This window comes from Hevea brasiliensis, chromosome 12 (assembly GCF_030052815.1).
Source record: "Hevea brasiliensis isolate MT/VB/25A 57/8 chromosome 12, ASM3005281v1, whole genome shotgun sequence".
In the NCBI taxonomy this organism is placed as follows: Eukaryota; Viridiplantae; Streptophyta; class Magnoliopsida; order Malpighiales; family Euphorbiaceae; genus Hevea; species Hevea brasiliensis.
Window position 1 is genome coordinate 46,503,730 of NC_079504.1, and position 13,142 is coordinate 46,516,871.

At 33.6% G+C, this 13,142-nt stretch overlaps 1 non-coding gene across 1 annotated transcript; it reads right to left on the reverse strand.

Moving 5' to 3' along the window:
* Positions 1 to 4,363: 4,363 nt before the first annotated feature.
* On the reverse strand, positions 4,364 to 4,470 carry LOC131171652 (small nucleolar RNA R71). The gene has a single exon (XR_009142310.1). It is a non-coding gene; the product is annotated as a small nucleolar RNA R71 (small nucleolar RNA).
* Positions 4,471 to 13,142: the final 8,672 nt, after the last annotated feature.

The following is a 13,142-nucleotide window of genomic DNA, read 5'->3' on the forward strand; positions in this document are numbered from 1 at the left end:
TTGTTCTGCTTTCCTCTTTCAATCTTCTTCTTAGGTTGAGATAACAAGCTCTAATGAGGTTTTTATGGAAGCTATTAAGGTTTAGTGAAGAAATTTAAGCTTGAGTGCAAGCTTTAATGGAGGTCTAACAATGGAGAAGTGAGGGAGAGGGTTTCTGCTAGCTTGAGGAAGATGAGGGAAAATGATTTTTATTTCTTTATTTTGTGTATTTATCCCTTAATTGACTTAATCAAAATATCAAGTAAATAAAAAAAAAATTATGACCTCATGTATGATGTCACCATGATGATGTCATTACCTTTTTTAGCTTTTCTTTTTCTTTTTTTTCTTTTTTTTATTAGTTCTTTAATTTAATTCCCGACTCCGAAATTTTCTTTTCTTCGATTTTATTTGACAGTTAGGTCAGGAGTTAGCTCTCGGGGTCAATTGACCAAATAGCCTCTCGCTGGTTCAACCCGGTTTGCAATTAATTCAATATTTCTAACAATGGAGAAGTGAGGGACAGAGTTTCGGCTAGCTTGAGGAAGATGAGGGAAAATGATTTTTATTTCTTTATTTTGTGTATTTATCCCTTAATTGACTCAGTCAAAATATCAAGTAAATAAAAAAAAATTATGACCTCATGTATGATGTCACCATGATGATGTCATTACCTTTTTTAACTTTTCTTTTTCTTTTTTTTTTTTCTTTTTTTTCTATTAGTTCTTTAATTTAATTCCAGACTCCGAAATTTTCTTTTCTCCGATTTTATTTGACAGTTAGGTCAGAAGTCAGCTCTCGGGGTCAATTGACTAAATTGCCCCTCGCCGGTTCAACCCGGTTTGCAATTAATTCAATATTTCTTCTGGCTCCCTGACCTAATTTTTTGACTGGCTTAACAGTTTTTTTTCGTGATTTTCTCTTTTTCATTGTGTTCGTAATGGTCCTAAGGACCGCGACATCACATTTTACGATTCGAAATTTGACTTTAAATCGACTTCGCAGTCGTTCTCGAAGAGGTCACCCATCGCTGTGACTCTCGGCTCGTTTAACTTCTTATGTTCTATTTTTCTTATTTATACTTAACTAATTGACAATTACTAATTATTTTTGTTTATGGCTTCTCTAGTTGTCTTAAGTGTGGTTCTAATCCCCTTAATTGTCCGGACCGACACCTGTCTCCGAAATAGTGAAATATACCAGGCTATGCAGATAGGGGTGTTACATTGTCATATTATCTACTGTTTTGACTGTTTTATTTACTGCACTTAAACTGAACTTTGATTTATACACATGTGCATGATTTCTCCCATGTTCTTTTGATGCTAACAAAAAGGGGGAGAATGAATGAGTAATCTTGATGGTATAACTTGTGATTGATATAGTTTGTGATTAGTGTGCATATTGTGCATATTTAGTTAGTATTTTTAGTCACACTTGACTCCTTAAGAAAATGCTTATGAATATTTCATTGAAATTATTAAGGGGGAGTTATTTGTGATTAAATGTTGATATAAGCACATACATAGGGGGAGTTATTCCCACATATACTTTCATATACATACTCACACTTGTCAATATTTACATGGTGATTCGATTGAGTTTTGTCATCATCAAAAAGGGGAGATTGTTGACCCCATAAGCTCAAAGGAGCATAGATTTTGATGATACCAAAACTCAACTAGAATCAAACTAACATTATTTTAAGTGTTGTCCTTCTCAAAGAACAAAGGAAAAGACTCAAGGATTTCATGATGGATTCGTGCTCTTGAAGAAAGGATGACATTTTAAGATAACACAGGACGAATCAAAGGAGATAAAAGAAGAAAAGGTTACCTTCCAAAACTGCATTGAAGATCAAAATTGAAGGTACATATAGTATAGAAGTTAGTTTTAACTTTTAGGATTGCTTGTGAAAAGAATTGACTAGTAGAAATCAATGATACTTATTTTCAATCCCTCAAAAGATTTTCTTTTAAATATCTTCAATGGCCTAAAAGTATTTGATTATGATTTGGTGTAAAGTTTTAAAGTTTTGAAAGTTATGCAGAAAAGTTTTCCTGGTATGCTAACTGGTTTGCTACTTGTTTTAGTATGCTAACTGGTTTGCTACTTTTTCCAGTATGCTAACTGTCTCAACTTTGCACAACATCGGAAAAAAAGATAAAATAACGGCTATTTTCTTGAAATTCGTAATTGTAACGTTCAAATGAGTTCTTAAACGGTCAAAAATGTTCCAAAGCTATAAATACACCTATCCTTAGTCATTTTGAACTTAATGAAAGTCTCTCTACTGTTCAAAATCATAAAAGCTTTCATTCAAAGTGCTCAAAGTGTTTTTATTGCTCATCATTGGCTTATCTACTCATCTCTTCTTTATAGATTCTGTTGTATTGAGTGAGAGTGAGTTTTAAACACTTTAATATCATTTATGAGAGGTCATTCAAGCACCTATTGAAGCTTGATTGTGAAAAGTGTTTGGGATAACACTTGGTAGAAGTGTGAAGCTACTTGTAAAAGCTTTGGTGAAAAGATTTGTAAAGAGCTTTTGTCTCTTGCCTTTAAAAGAGAAGAATAGTGAAGTGAAGACTCAAAGTGGGATCTTTGAGAGAGTGGATGTAGGCTAGTTGAGCTGAACCACTATAAAATTTCAGTGTTCAATTTTCTCAACCCTTACTCTTTACATTTATGCATTTTAACTTTATGATTGATGTGCTTTTGCTGATATGAAAGTTGATACTGTTTATTATTAATCTTGCTGCAAACTGAGAAAATTGGTTTACTGTTGAATCTGCTGACAACTGATTTAATCTGCTTATTGTTTAAATTACTGTTAATTAATATCTGGTGTGCTGCTCTGTTTGCTGTGTTATAAACTTATTCAGATTACTGAAATTTCTACTGAATGCCAATATAATTTGTTAAATCGGTATACTGATTGCATATAACCTAACTTTGAATCAACTTATCAATAGAGCTGTATTGTTCATATTTCACATTAGACAATTAAGTTGAACCAAGCTGCAATTTTTCAAAGGTTTTGAGCAAGAACCGAAAAATTATTTTTAGAGTCCAATTCACCCCCCTATTAGACATATTTTGGGACATCAGTTATGAATTTTATTTAATTCTACTTCAATAAATTTGGGATTTTATTCTTTGATTTAATTTCTTGTATTCTTAATGTATGCTATGTGTTGAGCTTCACTTAGTATTGATTCTAGTTATTAATTGAAGGACTGAAAAGTGAAGATTAATATTGAATAATCAGGATTTTAAACTTAGGGTTTTTGACCTAGAAATAGGCTAAGATTCAATGTGGAGTTTATAATTAGTCAAAGATCTTAAAGGGTTTTAATTAATTTAATCACTACGAAAGTAGTTAAGTTGATTAAGATACAACTTGAGCACCTTGAGAAAGGACTTGAGTTAACTTAGGATTAATTTCCTTCAAAGTAATAATTATTGATTTATTGAATTTGTTAAATAGATTTGCAATTTATTATAGTGTGAGCCCCTAATTCTGGAATGCTTTTATTATTTGATATTTTCAATTTAGTTAATATGATTTTATTTACTTTCCAGCTATAATTAGTTTAGTTTATATTTCCTGCTTTGATTTCAGTAGTCTAGATAATTACAATCATTATGTAGTTTGGCACTCAAACCAGATTCCTCGTAGGAATGATACTCTGCTCACTACTTTATTACTTGTTATAATCTGTGCACTTGCGGGATTTTGTACAAGTTTTTGATGCTGTTACCAGGGAATCTTTGTGTTTGATATTAGACAATAGGCAATTTAACTAATTTAGACATTTTATTTTACTTTACTTTATTAGTTTATCTTATTTTGTTCTTTTAACTCTTTTCAGGATCTTCTATTTAGCTTATGACCAGAACTAAACAAAAAGAAGAATTGCTTGAATTGGATCCAAAAATAGACAAAACTCTTAGAGCTATCAAAAGGAGAAAGAAGCAACAGAAAGCTGAGACTTCAACCATGGCGGACAATCGTCCAAAACCTTTGAAAGACTATAGAGCTCCAACTATTCGAGGATTTCAACCGAGCATAACTAGACAAACAATTGATGCCAATAATTTTAAGCTAAAGCTGATATGGCGCCAAATGATTCAACAGACTCAATTTGGAGGATCGCCAACAGAAGATCCACATTACCATCTCCAATGCTTTCTTGCTCTCTGTGACACACTTAAGATGAATGGTGTTTCTAAAGACACCATTAGACTAAGAGCATTTCCATTCTCTTTTAGGGATAAAGTAAAAAAGTGGATATTATCTCATCCTGCAGGATCATTCACCAACTGAGCTGATCTATCACAAACCTTTTTAGCAAGATATTTCCCACCTGAGAAGACTGCTAAGCTTAGAGCTGAACTTAACACCTTTAGACGGAAAGACAATGAATCTCTCTATGATACATAGGAAAGGTACAAAGACCTTCAGAGGAAGTGCCCACACCATGGCAACCAGGACTAGCTTCTTATTCAAAATTTCTACAATGGAACCTACCATAAACAATGAGCAATATAGATTCAGCAGCTGCTAGAGATCTAATGGAGAAGACCACTGCAAAAGCTTTTAAACTTTTGGAGAGGGTTGCCTATCATAATTTTGAATGGTCGAATGAGAGAGGGGACATAAGGACAATAATTGGAGTATTGGAATTGGATGCACTAAGTATGATCAACGCTCAATTTGACCAACTATCAAAGAGGCTTGACAGAATGCAAGCCAATGCAATTAGGATTAGTAATCAATTATGTGACCACTATAGAGGACACCAAAGCTCAAAATGCAACAACTATAGTGAACCCTCTACAGAATAAATGAACTATTTGTACAATAATGGGAACTTCAACCAGAGAGCAATTAGAAATCCTTATTCAAGCACTTATAATCTTGGATGGAGGAACCACCTAAATTTCTCATGGTCTAACTAGTAGAACCAATAGAACCAGCTAATCAATAGATACTAAGGATATAAACCAACACCACCAGGTTTTTAAAGCAGAAATCAAAACCCACCTCCTCAACCATAACAACTTAAACTGAAGATGACTATGGAATCCATGATAGAAAGCTTTTTGACAGCTCAACAATAACAAAGTGAGATGATCAAGCAGCTTACTACTAGAATGGACTAATTGGCTACTCAAAACAGAATGCTTGAAAATTGAATTGCTCAATAAGCTAGTTCTTTAAACAAAGCCATTGGTAAATTACCTAGTCAGCCAAAAATGAATCCAAAAGAGCAATATAAGGCAATTACTTTGAGGAGCAATAAGATGTTGGAAAACCAGAAACCAGAAGACAAGCATGAACATTCTGATGAAACTTTTGGTAACAATGAAGCTCAAGTAAAGGAAAAAAAAAACACATGTTGATAAGGGTAAAAAGAAACAAGAGGAAAAGAAAGAAGAAAATAAGGAACTACCCAAGCCTTATCAACCACCATTACCTTTTCCTAAAAGATTTTAGAAAGCTAAATTGGATAAGTAATTTGGGAAATTTTTAGAGGTTTTGTAGAAACTCTAAATCAACATTCCTTTCACAGAAGCTCTATCTCAAATGCCATCCTATGCTAAATTTTTGAAGGAGATAGTCTCCAATAAAAGGAAACTTGATGACTATGAGATAGTGGCCTTAACTAAAGAATGAGTGCAATATTACAAAACAAACTACCCCTGAAGCTGAAAGATCTTGGAAGTTTCTTCATACCTTATTTTATAGGAAATATGAAGATCAACAAAGCCCTTTGCGATCTGGGAGCAAGTGTCAGTTTTTTGCCTTTATCCATCTATCAAAAGCTGAATGTTGGAGAGCTGAAGCTAACTACTATCTCTTTGTAATTGGCAGATAGATTTGTCAAGTATCTGATTGGAATTCTGGAGAACATTCTAATAAAGGTTGGTAAATTCTTTATACTTATTGACTTTGTTGTCCTAGAGATAGAAGAAGATGTCCAAATTCCCATAATCTTAGGAAGACTCTTCTTATCAACTACTGGAGCCATTATAGATGTTAAAAATGGGTAGTTGACTCTTAAAGTGCGAGAAGAGGAAGCAGAATTCAATTTGTTTCAAGCCATGAAACAAAAGCCAGACATGGACGAATGCTTAAGGGTAGATATTATTGATGAGCTAGTGGAAGAGGAGTTCAAAAAGAGATATCTAGGAGATCCTCTAAAATCCTTTATTGATCATAGCAGTATCATTGAAGATGAAAACAAAGAGATTGCAACCTGTGTACAAATACTAGAAGCTAGCCCACCACTACCATTAGCCCAAGCACTACAAGTAGAGGAGTTGAAACAAACCCCAACCATGTCAGCTCCAATTAGTAATAGAACTAAAACCTTTTCCTTTCACTCTTAGATTTAGGTGGTCTAGACCCTTCAAAGTCTTACAAGTATCCCCTCATGGTGTAGTAGAAGTATGGAGTGAATCATTAAGAGCATTCAAGGTCAATGGTAAAGGCCTGAAGCCATATATCTCTGGAGAAGCTATTGAGAAAGGAGCAACACACTCTTTTATTGATCCACCTGCTTCATAATAAACAAGTAGTACATTCAAGCTAAAGCCTATAAACAAGCGCTCCTTAGAAGGCAACCCAAGCTTTTTATTTTTTTCACAAATTTATTTAATTTCATATTGCATACCACCCAAATCTTAATCTTGAACTATCTCAGGTCAAATAAAAGAAGCAAGAAGAAAGAGAGAAGATTGGACAATCAAGCAAATCCATATAAAGGCAGCGAACTCCAAACATGGAGGCTTCCTTAACTTTACTTCATATATTTTTTATGTTGTTCTGATGAATTCAAATCCACTAATTATGATTTACATGCAAAATAGCAAATATTTTTTTCTCTAGGATGCACATCCAAATAAGAATAGAGTAAAAAATGGGTACCATTATGCATTTTAATTGCTAAAATAATGAGTTTTCATGAAATAGGTGGTGAAAAATCATCTAAGAAGCAAATAGCCTAGAAATAGTAGGTTACACGGGGTACCCCATGTAACTCTACATGAGCCGTGTAGTAAGAAAAACTCAAAAGTGGCCCGTGCAACTAAAGCAAATGAAACACAAACACAAGTAGCTAAAGAAAGTTACATGGGGTGCCCCGTGCAAGATTGCATGGCCCGTGTAACTTATATAGGAGTTAAACCAAGCATACAAAATCAGGGCAGGTAATTACACGGGGTGACCTGTGCACCACTACACAGCCCCTTGTAATTTTACATAGACCATAATTTGAAACTATTCTTTTTACGTGAAGCAACACAATCCTACCCAAATGACTCGTACACCTATTTAAATACTAAAGCACCTTCCTAAGACCTTCCAAAAACAAATCCTTCTCTCCCAAAACACTCAATCTCTCTTTCCTAATCTCAAATTTCTTCAAATAACCCTATAATTCAATTTTCTTTCACAAATAGCACCTACCAAGCGAGTAATAGAATGTGCATCTTCCTCTAAGGCAAGGGAACCAACTCCCTCTCCCCCAAGAAGGCAAAGAACAATCCAAACGGGAAAAGAAGAAGTTACTTCCAAGCCCAAAATATGGTTGCCCAATAAGAGCAAGATTTGGAATTAGCATGGCCATTCCATGATGCCACCCACAAAGCCTCATGTGTCCATCTCTCCAAGATAAAGGTAATCTCTACCAAGTATCTTGATGAAGACTTGCTAGATCAACTAGGGTTAAGGGAACAAGTAAAGCAATTTTTGGAAAACATTGGGTGAACTAGGTTTGCCACACTAAAATACCTAACCTATAGAGACCACACCCTAGAATTTCTAAGAAGTTTCAAAGCCACCTTTTAGCCGGGAAGTAGAGAAGAAAAGGGATAAATATAATTCAGACTGATGGGGGTAGATAGGGAAATGAACATGGATGAGTTCAATGCCATTTCGGGTTTGATAAAGAGGGGTTCCAAGAAATTTGTAACATCTCGAGAATTCCAAGCCCCGAATAGTACTATTTTTAGTTTGTGAATAGTATTATTTAAAGCCAGCTCGATGACTAAAAATGAGATAGAAATTAATTAAGATAAGCAAAATAAATATTGAAGTGATAATCAAGTTATGGACTTAATCGGTATTATTGAAAAAGATGGACTATAACCCGATGAAGGGTATTGTGGTCAATTCACTTGAAGAGTTGACTTTTAATTGAAATGTCAATTAAATTAAGTGAGATTGATGTATCAGAATGGGATTTAATTAAATGAAAGGAGTATAAAATAATTAGAATATTATAATTAGAATCAGAAATTTATAATTAGAATATTATAAAATTTAATAATTATAATTAGAATTATAATTAAATTTATTTAGATATTTATGTAAATAAGACAAGAATATTAATTAAATGCCAACTTATTAGAATACCTCATCACCACCATCATTTCATCTTCTTCTTCTTCCCATCTCCCTTTGCCGTCCAACTCTCTCTCTATTCTTCCACTAGAGCTTCATCTTTCAAGCTTTAAAACACATAAATTCCTCCATAATTTTAATGGGAAATTAAGAGAAAACCTTATATCAAGCCTTGATTTGAAGAAAACAAGCAAGGATTCTAAGAAATTTGAAAGATTAGTGAAGAAGAATTGTTGACCAATTGAGGTAAGTTATGATTTAAGCTTAGTTAGTTATAAATTAATGGAATTCAAGTTTGATTGTGGAGATTTCTATGAATATTGATTGAAATTATGAATGCTATTGAAGGAAGGGATTTCGGTTTGGGGAAAAACAAGAAAGAGAGTCAAGGTTTTAGTGAATTAAAGGTTGATTGAGAGTGATTAGGACTTATAATCAAGGTTAGTGCTAAGAAATTTCAAGAATTTTGAAAGTTATTGCTAATTAAGTTAGGGTTTTATACAATTAGGGTTTTCATTGTATAAAGCCTATTTAATGCTATTATGCTTGTATTATGATTATTTGATGTTTATTTATTGAGAAACATTAATGATATAGTAAAGGAATTAAATGATTTGATATTATGCAATTAAGTGTGAATCTGGACAGCTTGAGTCCAGTAGGGTTAAATGCTCATAACTTGAGCTAAATAATTCCAATTGTTGTGAAAACCAAAGGCAAATTAAAGATAAGACAATATACTAAAATTTTCATGAAGAATCCTTGACCCAAAACTGACTGGAAGATACCTGAATTATGGTTGCAATCCAACGATACAAAACTGAATTCCTGAAAAATGATCAAATGAATAGTATGCACTAAATTGAGCACAACTCACTCTATAAAACTCCAAATTGAGTAATTCTTAAATTTGTGTAATCATGAGACATAGGGAAACAATTCATATGAAGATCATGATGCTAAATTATGATTGTAACCTATCCAAATTTGCTTGACAAAGTGAGTCTAGAAACCTGCCTAAATTGTGGAAGTGACCTGAAAAACTGAGATTTGGTCACCGGGACAGTTTTGGTAAAATGGCCGTAACTCAAGCTACACAAATGCAAATTGAATGATTCCAGAGCGAAAATAAACATAAGACATAGATATAAAATTCTCATGAAGAAAGTATGGACTAATTCCTGCTGTACCTTAGCCAAATTTATTAAGGAAGTTGAGGTACCAAATTTGAAATTTATGAAATGTAAGCATAATTGTTTAAAATGTGAATTGTGATTAATGCCAATTGCATGTTAAGCATGAATGGCATGTGAAATTGTGTTTGGGACCTATGTTTCCCGTGATGAATGAGATGATAATGAAATGATGAAATAATGAGAATATTGAAGTGCTAATGATAATAAATTAGCCCGAGTATGCCTAGACAGTAGTGCATGAGTTGGATAGGTTGGTATGCCAAGAAGGGACGAGATTAGCAGTACTGCCCATGACTTTTATGCCCGGATACCATTGGTAGGCACCGAGTGTCCGATATGGCTATCCTTTATTCATGATTGCTTTGAATAATTATTGGCAAGCACCGAGTGTATCTCCTGAATAATTATTGGCAAGCACCGAGTGTATCTCCTGAACAACTGAGCGATCCCCTTCTTCCATTTCAGTCTGAAGTAGGGTATCTCCTGAACAAGTAACACATGGAGATTTCCCTCCGTTAGTTCATATTCATGATGTAATGCACTGTATGTAACAATTATGGACATTGAGCAGTTGTACTTAACAAAGAAAAGACACAAATTCATAGGTTAAAACATACTTCAAAAATTTGCTCTGATACCACTAAAACATGTCACACCTTACCCCTCTGTAAGACATAACATGATCCCGTAGAATACCTAATGAACTACCGAACTTCACCTACCGATAACTTATTAAGTACCCTACAAGGGATTTTAAAACAATTTTCTTCTTTTTGATAAGTGGTGAGCATTTCTAATAAATATTTAAAACATGTAATTAAGTTGAAAGCTAGTTGGAAATTTTGGCCCATTTTATTTTTCCGCAAATTTTATAAAAATTTTGACAGAGTTTCCTCTGTATTTTGAGAAAACCGTTCTTCGAATACCTGTAAAAAGCACTTCTAAAAATTTTTCTCAACAACTGCTTCAATTTCAAACTCAATCTCAATCAATTTCTCAAATTCACAAGTTCAATAATTCCTTCAAAATACTGTCCATCAATATCATTTATTCATATTCCATTCAAGATAAACAATTTATATATTCATCATACTAAAATTTACATTCAGAAAGTCCAAACTAAAATTTATTACAACTTTTATACAAACTTTGTACAAGCTGCTCAAGACCCATGTACATGTCCATACATTTATGTGCAATATATACATCAAAAGAAATATTTACAGTTAGGGTATAAATTATACCCGAAGGCTTCAAGTTGATGACTCCTCACACCTCAGCAGCTCAGTCTACTGCTCCTCTAGTCTCTGTATCTGCGACAGCAATAGAAGCTATCGCTGAGTACTAGGACTCAGTGGTGCACAATATACTAAAATAATCTTTATGCAAAACTTAAAGCACATTCATTCAAAAATTTGGCTAAACATGAAAATTAAATACTATCATGCATTGTGAGATCTTACATGTAAACCAAGTTCATTTCAAAGTATCAAAACACATTTCATAAAACCCACAGTTAGATCATGCCATTCGAAACAAATAGAATCTCAATAGCCAGAGGCTAAGAGAAATCACATGAATCTCAATAGCCAGAGGCTAAAGAGAAATCATATCACAAGGCTAGCTAGCTCAAATATATGGATATCCATTCACATCCTCTTCTACTGGCACACCTCAACACTTCTCCAGAGAAGGAATCAAAATTCGAAACTAATTACCCCCACTAGTCGTGCTAGTGAGGTGTTCAAATATGTGGTCATGACACTGTGGTTTCAAAACTTATCTTAACAATTTGCTAAACATTTTCTTTTCAAATATACATAATAACTTTCAACAATTTAGATCAAACATCATAAGAATGCCATAATCCAATATTTCACATTATTCAAAACGATATGCAAAAGATGATTATAAAAGTATATGTTGTGCACAAACCTCAAACGAGTCGCCTGTTGGCCTTGGCTCGACTCCTCGGGTTCTGTCCCGGTATTCTTTTCCACTGAAACACGCAATTTTACAATGTTTCAGTACTAGAACTTAAAATAAATCCAAAATAAATTTAGCTTCACATTTACGTAGCTCTAACGTGTTAAATTCGACGTTCTCGAAATTTTGTGTTTCGGGTTACTATTCACTGCACTATTCAAGTCAAATTATTGACTTTCTAAGGCTTAATAGGTATGGGAACTCCAACTTCACCCACATACCACATTTTGGTCACCAAACTTGTTGGTTTTGGTCATTTTTTCAAAGCTTAAGTCATTTTGGCCAAATTGTCAAATTTTAGTTTTGGTGCTCTTAGTTGCACTGTTCCATTGGTCGATCTACTGTTGGAATTTGACAAAACTTCCTTCATAGAAAATGTTCCTTATCGTCTTAAATGTATTCTCATTTTTGGATCACCTCAATCGGAGTTTTTTAGCTCAAGTTATGGCCAAAATACAATTACTGTTCACGTGTACTGTTCATGCTGAGATTTTGGGTTCTGGCAGATTTTGATCCAACTTCGTTCAGTAATTTGGTCAAGTTAAGTTCATAATTTGGTCTAACTTTCTTCATATGAAATGTTCTACTATGTCTTATGTTTCCATCGGTTCAAGAACCACCTAAATCTGAGTTTTCTAGAGAGAGTTATAGCCATTCAAACATTACTGCTCAAATGGAAATTCTGCAATTTGCAGGTACAGTAGTTTAACTTTACTCAATTATTTGATTAGGTTAATTGCATAATTTGGGTTGGTGTTCTTCATGAAAGTTTTAGATCTATATCTTATCTAATTACGGTTAAAATTTCAGGTCAATTTGACCTACCTAGCTCGAGTTATGACTACTGTTCATTTGGTCAGTTTGTGCAGTGGCAGCCTGCTCTCATTTCACTTTGGTCAATTGGTTCACTAAGTTTTAGTCAGTTTTTGGCCATGGTTCCTTGGTGAAAATTGTGCTATTTTATGTCTAGTTTCATCTCCAATTGGTGGCATATCAATTAGACTTGTAAAATTTGAGTTTTGGTCCTTCAAAGAGGGTTTGGTCATGCTGCCAGCAGCATGACCATTGACCTACGAATTTAACTTAGTTTCCTATCATTCCCACACAACTTATTTGGTCATAATTGACCATTATTTCATTTCACAATAGGTTAAACATGCCATTTATGCATTTCTCCAAATTTGGTTCACAAACCCTAGCATACAAAACTCTAATCTCACTTAATTGTTACAATTACTTACATTTATGCCTTTTCATCTTACTACCATACTCATGCAAGTTTATTAACATCTTTAATTCATTTAAAATACATCCACACTCATACATCTATGGCTGGCTGAAAATTCCCTCTCTTCCTAATCATGCAATATTTTTCAATTTCTTCATATAATCTCATTCATTTCTACCCTAAATCCATCATATAAACTAAAAAGAAAAGTTGGATTAGTTTACCTTAAGTGAGCAGAATTTGTCTATCTAATTCTTCAATTTTCCTCTACTTTTCTTCTTTCTTTTGTGATCAAACTTCTTCTCAAGTAACTAAATCAGGTTGTAATAAGTCAAGTTGG